Source organism: Nelumbo lutea, chromosome 2 (genome assembly GCF_056320005.1).
Source record: "Nelumbo lutea isolate HS-2025 chromosome 2, American lotus-T2T, whole genome shotgun sequence".
NCBI classification, from domain to species: Eukaryota; Viridiplantae; Streptophyta; class Magnoliopsida; order Proteales; family Nelumbonaceae; genus Nelumbo; species Nelumbo lutea.
In genome coordinates this window covers 64,668,827-64,683,428 of record NC_142685.1, presented here as the reverse complement: position 1 = coordinate 64,683,428, position 14,602 = coordinate 64,668,827, and the positions used below count along the sequence as shown (strand labels likewise).

The 14,602-nt window shown below is 34.5% G+C and overlaps 1 non-coding gene across 1 annotated transcript; it reads left to right on the top strand.

The window, feature by feature from the left end:
- Positions 1–14,044: 14,044 nt before the first annotated feature.
- Positions 14,045–14,261, top strand: LOC148871220 (small nucleolar RNA U3). The gene has a single exon (XR_016108541.1). It is a non-coding gene; the product is annotated as a small nucleolar RNA U3 (small nucleolar RNA).
- Positions 14,262–14,602: the final 341 nt, after the last annotated feature.

Below are 14,602 nucleotides of genomic sequence, written 5' to 3'. Positions count from 1 at the left end.
AATATGTTTCTATGAATAACAATGTAGAAATGTGGGAGATGTTCCTGAGGCTCAGTTTGAAAGGAGTAAAAATGCAAATATGTAGAATGTAAAATCTTGTATTTTATATTATTTTATATGCATTTGTACTATACATATTTATATTTGTACACCTTCCAAATTGAGCCTGATGTGTGGCTGTAAATTCGTTTGGAGTTGTGGTTAGGGTTGTCGTTTTCTTTTTTTTTTTTTTTAAAAAAACAAAACCAATTTCTGTTTTTAGTTTACAAGACTTTTCCATTTGATAAATTATCAAACGATGTCAATCAACTTCCTTTTTTTTCCTCTACTGAGGTCATTTAACTTTAATCCTAACCCGACCCTCCAACATTCCAACCAGAAAACAACTAATACTATGCAATTTTCAAACCTGAACCAACCTTGGTTTAAAGTGATACCAACCAGAGTAGCAGACCTAACCCAGTAATTTAAGTTGAACATTTGTTTATATTCTAAGATGCCACTCTCTCCCTCATTGAAATAAGCAAAACCAAAATACCCTATGTATGTACAAGGGTATCATGACCTAACGGGATAGATCAGCTAAAATTTGAACCCGATTCAATTCGGGTTAAAAAAATCAAAAACCCTAACCCAACGCTATAGATTCAGGTCAGGCCAAATTTACTATTTAACCCAATCCATGGCATTCCTGTTCATGGAAGTAGATGTGTCTAAGTATTTATCTCGGGCGTAGAGAAGGTAAATCAATGGAAACGATCAAATTGATCAATCCATCACAACTTTTTTTTTTTTTTTTTTTTATTAAAGTATATCTATACTTCAATATGTTATTCCGTGGTATTGAAAAATATTATAATGATGTATAACATTTTCTGTTATTTAATATCAAATCCAATATATGGTTTATTGGTATTGGTATATCATTTGATTATATTATGGATTATGAATTAAGAGGTTATCCTTTCGAGCCTGTTGAGTTATTTAATTTATTTTTGATCAATTTCTTGATTCGATTTATAAAATTTTTTAATAAGAAAACAGGAAACCAATGAATCAGAGTGGTCTCAAAATCAAATTTCTACTACAGTCTTTGAGTTATGTTTCCACCTTCATTCAATTATTTTGAATAAATTAATCAGAGTGACGCAGTGGAAACGTGGTGGGCCCATAACCCACAACCCACAGGTCCCAGGATCGAAACCTGGCTCTGATATTGAGAGAAAGGCTTCCCTAATTATTTTTTTTTGTCCACTTTTCTTCTTCTTGTCTAAATCCCATATCGGTAACATAAGCTTCTTGGAACGTTCTTAAATTGTGCAAAAGAAAAGTCACGGCCTCACTTGAACAGTTTTATAGGTTCTCTTTGTATCCTTGAGACAGGAGTCAAAGTCTAGCGGATGAATTGTGACCGTGCGATCAGTGCGTGATTAATGGGATCTTGTCCACCTTCTCTCTGTATCAATAATCTGGGCCGTCTTAGCTGTAGAGGATCGCTCTTATCCAGCTTTCCCTGCGAGCTGAGAGATCACATCACACCCAGGCCATGTATTGGGAACATTTTATGCCTCGGTTGGCTGACAGACTTCAATCCTTTTTACCACCTCTTCTCTCTCTCCACCTTGAATTTTGGGTTTGATCATTTGTTTTTATTATCATAATTGCATGTCTAATGACAGTTAGAGTCAGGATCATCTGCCAATAAAGCACGTTGCAACCCTCTACCAATATTATCTCACACCACACATTTTGTGGGTCATATCATCTCAACTCAGTCTATCTACCGAAAAAGAGAGGAGGGACTTTTTTAGGAGGGACTCCCGGTATATATACTAGTTCTCCCCTCCCATGGAGACTGGAGCATTGAACAATCCAGGGCAGGGGTAATCACTCCTAGCATAGCGTGGAAGCCCAACCTATAAATTTTTGTCTTAGGCCTAGAAATTTATGGGCTGGATTTGGGCCCAATACTTCTAAGCCCAGCCTGGCTTGGGCCCATGTAGAGTTGGGCTTCGATCTTCCCAAGGACTTCGGCTTTCATTGCAACCATGGACCAGGATTGAATGGGCTTCCATCTTCCTAAAGAAATTGGCTTTCTTTGCAACTATGGGGCCAGGATTGAGAAACACTAGGCCTCTGAGGAGTTTGACCCAGAGAACATTTAAGTTGATTTAACAATTGTATTTATATGTTCTAAAACACTGGGAAACTGGGAAAAAAATGTCGTGTGAATAACTCTAGGCTAATTAGGCGTTTTCCACCTTCCTAGATGCACATACGGTTTAGCTAATTACAAGCCAAACAATCAAACCAAATGAAGCTGCAAATTATACAATCATGCATTGAAACTAGCTTTTAAATACCCACAAATTCAATGTCTCTGCTTAAATACCTTAACCTCATTTTCATTCAGTCTTCTGCCTGAATTCTTTTGGAACTTAAACTCGCTGGAACATAGCTAGTTAATAGAGGAAGAACGAACTCATTCATGACTAACTATATTCTATGTATAATTAAGGATTAAAGTATCAGTATCACGTATCATGTCGGACAACTTGGATACGGATACGGATACGCTATGGATACTCATGGATATATACGGCTGGAATGGAAACATTTGGATATACTTTAAAAAATGCATAAAAATCATATAAATACATTAATAACATCAAGTTTAATTTTGTTTTTATATTTTTTTCAATTATTTATTTATTTTTATATAATAATAACTATTTTTTTTAAATAATAAACATGTTTTTTAAATAATTACCACTCTATTTTAGTTTTTATTATTTTAATTTTTAATTTTTATTAAAATTATAATTTTTTGATTTTACTTATTTTGTATATTTATATAAATAATAAATATGCTTTTTGAAAATTTTATTTATTTAGTATTTTTATTATTTTATATAAATAATAAGCATTTGTTTTCAAATAAAAATATGCGTTAATTTTAACATATTTGAAGAATAAAACATATAAAATTGTTATATTACATTGTTTTTTATTTTTTATTAATTTTTTAGTTTAATTTTTGTTAAAATTACAAAAAGAACTACAAATTTGAGCATGAGTCTACAAACTAACAATAAATGTTTCTATAAATTAAAAAATATAAATAAAATATAGAACTACAATTGTAAATATATTCTTTATATACAAAATAAACATATAATTCATAAAATTTTAAATAAGAAAAAATTAAAAAACATACCTTACGAATAAGATGGAATTCTCTTCCTCCACTTCTCTTCTTCTTCCTCCTCTGTTTTCTCCTTCTTTCTTCCTCGCTTCTCTTCTTCTTCCTCCTCTGTTTTCTCCTTCTTTCTTCCTTCCTCCTCTTCTTCTTCTCTTCTTCTTCCTCCTCTGTTTTCCTTCCTTCCTTCCTTCCTCCTCCTCCTCTTTCTTCTTCTCCTGTTTTCACTCATTCCCAAGTCTTACACTAACTTTTTTTTACTCATGTTTTTGTCCTAATGCAGATTTTCAATTTTGGAATATACTTTCCACCCAAAGCAACTCAAGACCGGCCAACAAAAGCTGATGCACGGTCATTTCTGGATTGTCGTGAACCCAGGCTAGGATACGGCTCCGTATCCTATCGATACCTAACATACCCCATATCTACTCTGCGATACCGATATCAATATTTAATCCCTGTGCATAATGATATCATCACAAGAGACCATAATTGAATGAATCCATCCTTGGAATACACACTTCTGACTTCTTTTCCCCTACTGTGTAATATATATTTACTAGTACTACGCTTAACGTGCTTGGATTTCACTGATTCGACAGGAATATAAGTTTCTACATGAGCTGAACATTTCTCCTTAGCCAACTGATTTAAGTAGCTCTGAATCTGTAATCACAATTTAGGAAAACCATTAATGTAATGAAATCTATCTGTCTTCGTGATTGATTAATGAGTTTGCTTCTATGATAATCTGTATATGGACTTATAGAGTAATGTCTCACACACCTCACAGATGTGCAGATCCGGGCTGCCGTACTTGTACAGGATTGACACCATTGCTACTTTGCCATCATGAACTAGTTGATGCTCAAGATGATAATTAATTGCAATTAATCAATGCTTAATTTGCTTGCTAAATACTATATAACTGAAGAAGATGCTTAATTTGCTTCCCCAGATTCCTAGACCGGTAAAATACTTTTGGATCGGGTTGGGTTACCTGACCAAACCTTTCTATATTTCCTTCCTCTGTCTATCACAATGTCTAAAACTGTGTTGAGGAAGAATCGATCCATTAGCCCAACTAAGTCCAACCCCCTTCTAATCGATTGAGGCGCCGAGGGCTGAAGCTTTCATTGAGCTGCTTTCACAGTTGCTTTTATGATAGCATGTTTTGGGCTTTCTGTTTTTTTTTTTTTTTTTTCTCTGTCAAACGTAGCCACCGCTTGAAAGCCCTCCCAGGCAGGAAAAATTTACACTATAAACAGATAAAGTAAATACTAATAACGTCTTCTGTTATTTAAGCTCAGTTTCGAAAGAGTATAAATACAAATATATAAATACATACAATATTTGCATCTACTAAAATTCTTTCCAACTAATCCTTGATACCAAATGCAATATATGGTTTATTGGTAGAGCCTTAAAATTAACCGATAAATCAGCCTCGCCCAAAATCGAATTTCTACTGCGGAATTTTAGGTTTTTCTTTTAAATATCCATTCAATTGGTCAAACCAACAAATCAGAGTGGCGCAGCGGAAGCGTGGTGGGCCCATAACCCACAGGTCCCAGGACCGAAACCTGGCTCTGATATTGACAGAAAGGCTTTCTAGAACCCAGTAAAGTTTAGTAATTTAGTTGTGATAATAGTTAGAACGCTTAACCGCCTGGATCAGTGGTTTGCTGACCAAAATCAATGGTTTTGGGGAAAACCAAAACTGGCCACCTGGCCGGTTTCCAGCTTTTTCAGTCTGATCTGGTTTTAAAAACCATAATTAGTACGGACCATATAGCCTGGAAAAAGGAAGTGAGAACATTTTGCAGACAAGAAACCCTTATGCAAGTGCCCGACTAGATTTGAACTTCTAATAAGCAAATCATGGTATTTAGTTACTTAAGAATGTAGTTTCTTACAAAATCCAGAGATAAACAAACAGTAGCTGGGGGAAGTCGTTTTCTGGACTGACCCCATTCAGATATTTTATTGAATAGACGGGGTTAGCAGTTTTCTTCCAATTCAAATGTTAGTAACTTGAGGGTATATTTAAGTCTAGTGGGATGTACTTAAGCCCATTTTAAAACCTCAGGGTGAACTCGCATATGCACCCCATAGATGATGCCCCTTAGCACCTCCCAGCAGGCTGAGATGTGTGCATGTAGGGCACTCTCTGTGGGGTGCCAACCTGATCTCCCTCAGGCTATATGCCAATCCTTGAAAATTTAGGGTATTACCCCTTTTACCATTATAGAATCCATTACAGCTTTTGGGAAAATATAACAATTACTGAATTAGTTATATTATGTGTTTTAAAATTTTAAGGCTGTGTTTGGTTGCAATGCAAATAAATTGCACTGATGCAAAAGTGTGGAAGTGTAAATGATTTTAATATAAATTCACTTTTTTTTTTTCCAAATTGTGACTTATTTTGTTTGATTGCAGTACAAATGACGTAAAATTAAGACATGAAGCAGAATAAAGTGTAAACACAAAACAAAATTAAACAAGAATTTGCATTTTTTTTTAACTTGCACTCCCATGCATTTGTTCTAATGCAAATAAAATTGCACTGCAACCAAACACAACCAAAATGTGCATCAAATCAAGGTTCAAAGCATGGTTTTAAAATTGTCGTTGACCTAGATGGTTAAACGGTTCAACCTAAGAACTGGTCATATATTTGGTTCCACTTTGCATCTGGCCTGGAATTTACCAAACCGTTTGACCTGAACAATGATTTTTGGGTCAATTATTTGAATTACTTTTTATTTTTTATTTTTTAATTTTAAAAGTATCATGGACTAACCTTTGAATTTGACAATTGAACTGTTTCACTCAAAAACTAGTGGACAAAGTGGTTTTAGTTTTAGGTCAATTTTGAAAACCTTGGTTCAAAGTATTGTGAACTGATACACTATATGTATTTCTTTTTGTGTGTCAAGAGTTATAAATTATCGAAGTTCTTTTTATTTTTACTTTTTTTTTGTTTTGGAAATTTGAGATTAAATAGTATTCAACACATTTTCAATTAAAAGTGATGAAAAGTTTAAAATCTCAATAATAGATATATTCGCGACCCTTAGACTCCTTTTAGCATAGATGACAATTTGACCTATACCTGTTGGGGCTCCCCCTAAGTACCCCAATCTAGGCAGGTTTCAAAGAAACCCAAAATTCTAGTGACAGGGATGGAAAGGTGGATAAATGTGTGTGTGTGTGTGTGTGTGTGTATTGCCCAGTTAGCCTAATCCAAGAGGGTGGTGAATTGGATTCTAAAGGATTTTTACCTAATTAATAAATTCTAAACCTTGGAAATCAAGTCTTAGGGCCTGTTTGTTTCTCTGAAGTCTAACATCTGAAAGTGCAATAATTACATTAAGAGAATTATTGGTATTGGTGAACTTTTCTTTCCTCTAAACTTTGAATGCAGATAATGTTGTTCTAAATTCTGATTTCTAAAATCTAAAAATTATCAAATATCCATTTTGACCCCATATATGAGGGTTTTTGTTTATCTTTTTGGGGGTATCATTGGAAAACAAAAAAAATTGTATGGTTGCACTTTAAGAAATAAGGGATAAGAGGAAATGAACAACCATTTTTCTCTTAAAGTTAAAAGATTTCTCTTCAGATATAAGAGTTAAGAGGAAATAAACAGGCCTTAAATGGAATAGAAGGTTGTGTGTATAATGCAATATGACAATTAACAAAGTAAATAAACAAGTGCAAGGTGCCAACCAGCTAGTTGGTTAGGTCTCCTCTGGTCATAGCGGAGACTTGGGATCGAATCCCGCCTACACCTGGGTAGGGGGTTATGGGTAGGGGGATGGGCTACTCCCCTTGTAGAGGTTTGGCCAAACCTAAGCCTATATTTTCTCCTCAAGCAAAACCTTACAATAGTTGGACTTACGGGTGACTCACATAATTAGACATGTGGGTGGCAACAAAAGTTAAACAGTTGAGCTTTTGAGTGTCAATTAAAGTTGAACAATTGGGCTTGTGAGTGCCAACCAGACATTTGATAATGTTCAAACTTGAATACCCTATTATAAGAAAATGATAAACAATGAGAAAACACAAATAATACAAATGCCTCTTGATAGGTTGATAAAATTGATATAAGAAAAACTATTCAAATGCAAGAGTATGCATAGATGCTATAAGCTCAATCACTTGAAGAGGTTTAGAAAATCGTAGTGAGAAACAAATAAGCCCAAAAATTATATAAGCTTTTTCTCACTTGTATGATCTAAATAATCTAAAAAATCACTTTCTTTTCTAAAACACTATTATTCAAAATGTTTTTTTTTTCACTTTTCTAAATCTATAATTCAAGCTCTTGAGTTTTCCAATTTAAAACTATCATTGATTTATAATGCTTGAGAGAATATGACCATTATAGATCCATTAATAAAGGAATCAACCAAACTTAGAAATGTTTAAAGCAAGTAATCGACTATCATGAGTTCTTTTCTTTGGTAGTCAACTATTTCCTCTTGATAGTCGACTTCTAACAAATGCCTACCCTCGGTTGTGAGACATAGTTGAGTAAAAACCAATGTCAATATGACACTAACCTCAGTTATCACAAGTAGTCAACTAAATCTACATGGGTATCAACTATTAGGTAATACATGTCTTTGATATCAATGAAAGTCAACTATTGATAGTTCTAAACCTTAGAAACTCTGAGTTTATGACTTTAGAGATTTGGAAATCAACTACTTGGTTTCCAATCTTAGATTTTTCACTTTCAAGTCTATAAAAGAATTTAAGAATGCCTAAAAAACAAACCTAACTTTAACCATTGCTCTCTAAGGTTAAGTCAACCAAGTTAGGTCAATGAATATCCCATAGTGTTCACATATACAAATGATTTCGTCAAGTCCTAAGAAATGAGGCACAATATAAAGCACGTGAGCTTAATGCTTCTTTCTTCTAGCTCTTGATAGCATTCATCTTTGAAAAGTGATTAGATAATAGACAACTACCCAAATGCATTTCATCCCAAATTGATTATTCGAAGTGAATTGTCAATCACTTTAGCTCAACAATTACTCTGCACAACTACATTTTTATCTCAATAAAGTTTGCAAATAGGAATAAATAAGGAGGGGTGACGCAAATTTGAAGGTCTTTGCTCCATATAGAGATAAGGATGGGGTTGGGATATCTAGCCCCACTAGGGTATAGAGCGAGGTATTTGAATTTGAGGTCGGGGATAGGGTATACAAAACCCAACCCCACTCAACCTTGTTGTCATTCTTGCCACTTAGGAAGAGTGCAAATACTAGTATGCATGCATATAATCTTATATTTGCACTCTTCCCAAAGTGATTAGATAATAGACAACTACCCAAATGCATTTCATCCCAAATTGATTATTCAAAGTGAATTGTCAATCACTTTAGCTCAACAATTACTCTGCACAACTACATTTTTATCTCAATAAAGTTTGCAAATAGGAATAAATAAGGAGGGGTGATGCAAATTTGAAGGTCTTTGATCCATATAGAGATAAGGATGGGGTTGGGATATCTAGCCCCACTAGGGTATAGAGCGAGGTATTTGAATTTGAGGTCGGGGATAGGGTATACAAAACCCAACCCCACTCAACCTTGTTGTCATTCTTGCCACTTAGGAAGAGTGCAAATACTAGTATGCATGCATATAATCTTATATTTGCACTCTTCCCAAATCGAACCTTAAAGGTGATATATATATATATATATATAACCATATACATTGTTTTAAAAGTCTATTGAGGTGGGATAAGGATCTACTCCCAACAATATCCTAACAAGCTACTACAGTTGCACATTGGGAACATCTCCTTTGTCATTCAAGGGGAGATGTTCCCAATGTGCAACTATAATCACTTGTTGGAAAAATGTCGGAAGCATTTGTTGACAACAAATCTGAACTCATTGAGGTGAGGCTAGAAAAAAAAGGCTTAGCCTTAATATTCTCATACCGCACAAACAAGACTTAAGCCTTGAGTATTTAGCATGCTAATGTTGAATATGAAGGTTTATGTAGGGGTAACACAGAATTTAAGGCAATAAAATAATGTTTTGTTTTGCATTTTGATATTACACACATAAATTATACAAAGCTATAAAATAAATGAATACAAATGTGTGAAAATAGCTTATTTTGTTATTCATGATCTGTATTGTTCATTCTTTGCCCTTACCCACTTGCCTACCTCAAAGTTGACAATCTATTTTTTCTAAAGTGCATGCATCGTATAAGTGGTGATTCTTCACTACATGCAAGTGCAAGAAATGAACCTTTCTCTTAAAACATTGTTGGTTCATATTTCTAAATCAAACATTTAGATTTATATGACATTTTTCTTGTAGTGTTTAGATTTTAGGAAAAAAAAGTACACGTTCTTGTAAGATTCAAACCCACATCTAATGTTGTTAGACAGTCTATGCCCTTAGCTACAATTAGGGGTGGCAAATGAGTGGATTGGGTTGGGTTGGGTAAGGGTTGGGTAAGGGTTGAATATCAACCCACCCATATTGACCCACCAACCCACCATGACCCATAATCAATCCTAGTTAAAGGGTCATGACCCACTCTAACCCTAACCCACCTTGACCAACCCATATTGACCCATATTGACCCACTTGACCCTTCCATGTTGACTTTTAACCACCTTCGCCCATGGTAATCCACCTACCCTCACTTATAAATACAAAAAAGGGTCAGGATGGCCCGTATATGCAAAGTAATAAATTTTGAGAGAATAATCTCTCTCAAGATTGTCACATGACAAAAATGAGTCAAGTAAATCTATATACCCAAAAATGTAAAAATTGTATATAAATGCAAAAAAAATTGAAGAAAATTTTCAGAAAATGCAAAAAAAAACCAAAAAATTGTAGAAAATACAAAAAAAAACAAAATTTGTGAAAAATACAAAAATTATGAAAAATACAAAAAATACTAAAAAATATAGAAAATTCAGAACTTTTGTAGAAAAAAATCAGAAATATGCAAAAAAAAACCAAAAAATTATAGGAAATGCATTAAAAACACCAAAAATTAAAAAAAAAAAGCAAAGAAAGCACCAAAAAATTGTATAAAATGCAGAAAATACCAGAAAAGTTTTAGAAAATATAGAAAAATACCAAAAATTTGCAAAAATGTAGAAAAAATGCAAAAAATAACAATTTTTTTGCAGAAAATACAAAAAAATGCATAACTTATATAAAAGTGCTTTCACAAAAGTACTTTTATGAAAGTACTTCTACAAAATTACTTCTATAAAAGTGCTTTGATAAAAGTACTACATAAAAGCACTTTTAAAAGTGCTTTTATGAAATTCTAAGTGCTTTTATTAATTTTTAAAAATGCTTTCATAAAAGTACTTTTATAAAAGTGCATTTGTGTAAAAATACTTTTGTAAAAGTGTTTTTGTAAAAATGCTTTTATGCTTTCATAAAAGTGTTTTTACGAAAGTATTTTTAATAAAAGTGCTTTAGTGTAAAAGTACTTTTTGTAAAAGTTTTTCATAAAAGTACTTTTATAAAAGTGCTTTTATGCTTTCAAAAAGTGATTTCATAAAAGTACTTTTATAAAAGTGCTTGTGTAAAAGTACTTTCGTAAAAGTACTTTTATGCTTTCATAAAAGTGTTTTTGTAAAAGTACTTAAATAAAAGTGCCTTCATAAAAGTACTTCTGTAAAAGTGCTTTCATAAATGTACTTTTATAAAAATGTTTTTTGCTTTCTACAAGTGTTTTCGTAAAAGTACTTTCATAAAGTGCTTTTGTAAAAGTATTTGCATGTAAAAGTGCTTTCTTAAAAGTCATTTTCGTAAAATTACTTTATAAAATTGCTTTTGTATAAAACTGCATGTGAACACGAAAGTTAATAAAACTCATTTTATTTCACTTATTTTCAAAATAAATTGTGGCACAATGGTTTGGAAGTGTAATGAGATGTTGGCGCACTAGGAGGCTTGTTTTCAAATAATTACAACTTCTAATTTTTGTGATTTGGCGAGTATATGTAGAGTTGACTTTGACCCAACCCATCTTGACCCGCGCGACCCAACCCATCCTGACCCTAATGGGTACCTTCGACCCAAACCACCCTAACCCTTTTTCACTGACCCTAATGGGTTGCTCGACCCATATTGACACACCAATAGATTGGGTGGGTTCCAAGGTGGGTGGGTTGAGTGCGTCAAATAGATTGGGGTCAAGATTTCTAGCCCTAGCTCCAATCAAACTGATGTACATTGACATTTATTTGTAAATGAATAATGTACATTATTGTTTCATGTTTATATTGGTATGTTTTTGGTGTATTACCTCTTAAACTGGACACCTGTGAAACTCGTATTAGTTTAGAATGTTCTCAACGATTAGACAGACTTGGAGAGTTTGTCCTAAGAAGACTGACACTAGTGTGTTGTCAAATAGTTGGAGCATCTTGTCTCAGTTGCTAGGGTTAGACACAAAGCACAAGTAGCGGGTGTTTGGAAGAAATATTGAACCTAAACCAATTTCTAGTTATGCCCTGGACCTTAGAGATAGATGGGCAAAATTGGAACATTACACATAACTCTAGACTTGATTATGATACTGCACTATGTAGTGAATCGGGCTGCCTTTGATGTGTCAACTAGTGAAATCCATCAAGGGTCAAATATCTGGGCATGTTGGGGTAATTTAGGAAATTACTTTAGTGGGCGATCATAGTAATAGGATTGACCCCTTTGTCAAAAAAGTGAATATTAGGGTTTACACTCTCTCTAATGGAAACTTAAACTACTGGCAATGGATTTCACCTGTGTTTGAAATCTGTTTTGCAAAATATATTGCATATTACATTATTATATTATGAAAAAGGTTCCCAAAAGATTTTAATCTCAGGATCCATCCAAGCAGAGAGTGTGATATTGCACCTTACAATCAAGGGAGAGGTTATTCCCTGTCGGGCAATGTTCTAATGATTATGGGCTAAGATGTTAAGTGTAAGAGATCATTACAAGGTTGATTAACTAATGTGATTTATCTCACATAAATACATTATCATTGGGTCTTCATAAGGTGATTGAATCTAAGGATCATTTAGGTGTAAATGCCAGGCCCAGATTGAGTCCATGTTGATTGGCTCAATGGTTCAGTACCCTAAGTAGTGAATTTGGTCCAAATTCTATCAGAGGTGGGGCTGAACCTTCATAGATTTGTGTTAGACCTTTGTGGGATCCAACACCATACAATATCAGGCCCAAATGGTCATGCAACACTTAGGTATGCGAGCCTTTAAGAGAAATTGGCCCATTACTAATATGATTATTTAAGTCATCATGTGATTTGGGTCAAAATTGGGTATGGAGCACTTATCCTCTTAAGAGGATAACGTTTATCAATTAAGAAAAGAAAAGTTTTGATCCAAATCAGGTTTGGATCACCTTCTAATAATATTAGGAGTTTGCTCCATATAGATAAAGAGAGAAGTGGAAGAACCAATCTTGGACTCTCACTCAACTTGGGCTTTCAAGAATTGGTTTCTGTTACTTTTCTTCTATGTTTCTGCAAGAAAAACATAGAAGAAATTCAAGCTCACTCATCCCATTCGATCCAAGCCAATTGAATAGCAGATTTGTTGAAATAAATGTTGTTGAATCAGTTTCTCCCATACACTACACCATCTTCAACTGGAGGCCGAGGGAAATTGAAGTACAACCCAAAAGGCAGAAGCTAGAAAGTCCAAACCAAGAAATATTTTTGGTGAGTTACTTGTCTATGAAATTTAAATTTTTATTAGTTAATGTAATTTTCCAAATTTAATGGATTTTAAAATAATGTAATTAAGATTTTTAAGATTGCAAAAAGCATCTATTTCTCTGAATCAAAATGAAATCTCAATTGGTTTGGCCAAGTTAAAATCCAATCCAAGAAATATTTTTAGGTGAAATACTTGTTTATGAATTTTAATTTTGTCTATTAATTTTAAAATTTATTGATATAATTGTTTCTATATTGAAACGGACTTAAAATTAATACTATTAGGATTTGAGGTTGCAAATTAAATGGTATTTATTTGTCTAAATTTTAATTGAGGGTCAATTGGTCTACGCAAGTTCAAGTCAAACCCAAAATGTGAACGAAACCATGACTCAAGGAGAAAAGTCAAGGAGGGGCAGGGCGGTGAAAATTCGAGCCCCCATTCCCTGTGGGGACAGGAATGGGGTTGGGATTTCCAGCCCCTCTGAGATACGGGTCGAGTTTGTGGTGGGGTGCATGTGTTCGGAGTTGGGAATGAGATATGTAAAATTCAAATCCACGCAGTAAAGAGGGGATAAAATAGCAATTCCACCATAAGGAGGAATTCCATTTCAATCAAACAAACAGAAGGAATCGGAATGAGCCTTTTTGATTCCAATGGTTGCACCCGAAGGAATGGCAATTGCATCTAGAGGAATCCCATTTTCCTTCTTTTGGGAAAGATATTCGTACCCTATCCACAATATACTACAGTCACACACTGGGAACATTTCCAGTAAATGACAACTTACAGAGATTTAATTCCTTCCCGTTTTGGAGGATTTAAATATTGATGGAGTTGCATTGACTGAGCCACTTTGGAGAAACTATTAAAGATAGCTTCGTTAGAAAGTCGATTTTTCACAGCTCACGTAGGAATGCTTTTGGTTTTAGACTTTTAGGTGTAAGGCCTACCTTGCACTTGCAGCACTAGAAGCCAAGCCACTGTGTGAAAGCCCTCCAGGTTCAAGTTTTGTCTTTAGTGTCTAACATCCCATATTGGTTAAATAAAATATTTTTGGAGCGTTTTTAGGTTGCGCGAAATCAAATATGGACACGACCTTTCTTGAACAGGATCTGTTCTATAGGCTCGTACCTCTGTATCCTTGAGTTCTAAGGAGATAGGTACCTGAGTCCGGTGGATGAATAGTGACCGTGCGATCAGAGCGTGATTAATGGCATGGATGATCTGGTTACCGGGTCATCCAGCTGTAGATGATCGTTCCCGTCCGGTTTCGCCTGGAATGAGATGGTCGCGGTTGTCTGACAGACTTCTAATCCTTTTTATTATTACCACCTATCTGGTCTTTGGTTGTCACTGGGCCTGGGCCTAGAAATTTGCAGGCTGGGTTTGGATCCAATACTCCCAAGCCCAATGTAGGGCTGAGCTATTATCCTACACTTCAGGGCTGAGGCATTGCAGCATAGATAGGGCATGGCCTTCATTAAGCTTCTATCATCCTAAGGACATTGGCTTTTTGCAACCATGGTGCCTGGATTGACAAAACTCAATGGGCCTCTGAGCGGTAGGAAAAAATGAGTGAACAATTCTGATCAAACTTGGTCTAATTACCTTTGTGTTTTGTTCTATAGGCTCAGTTTGAAAGAAGTACA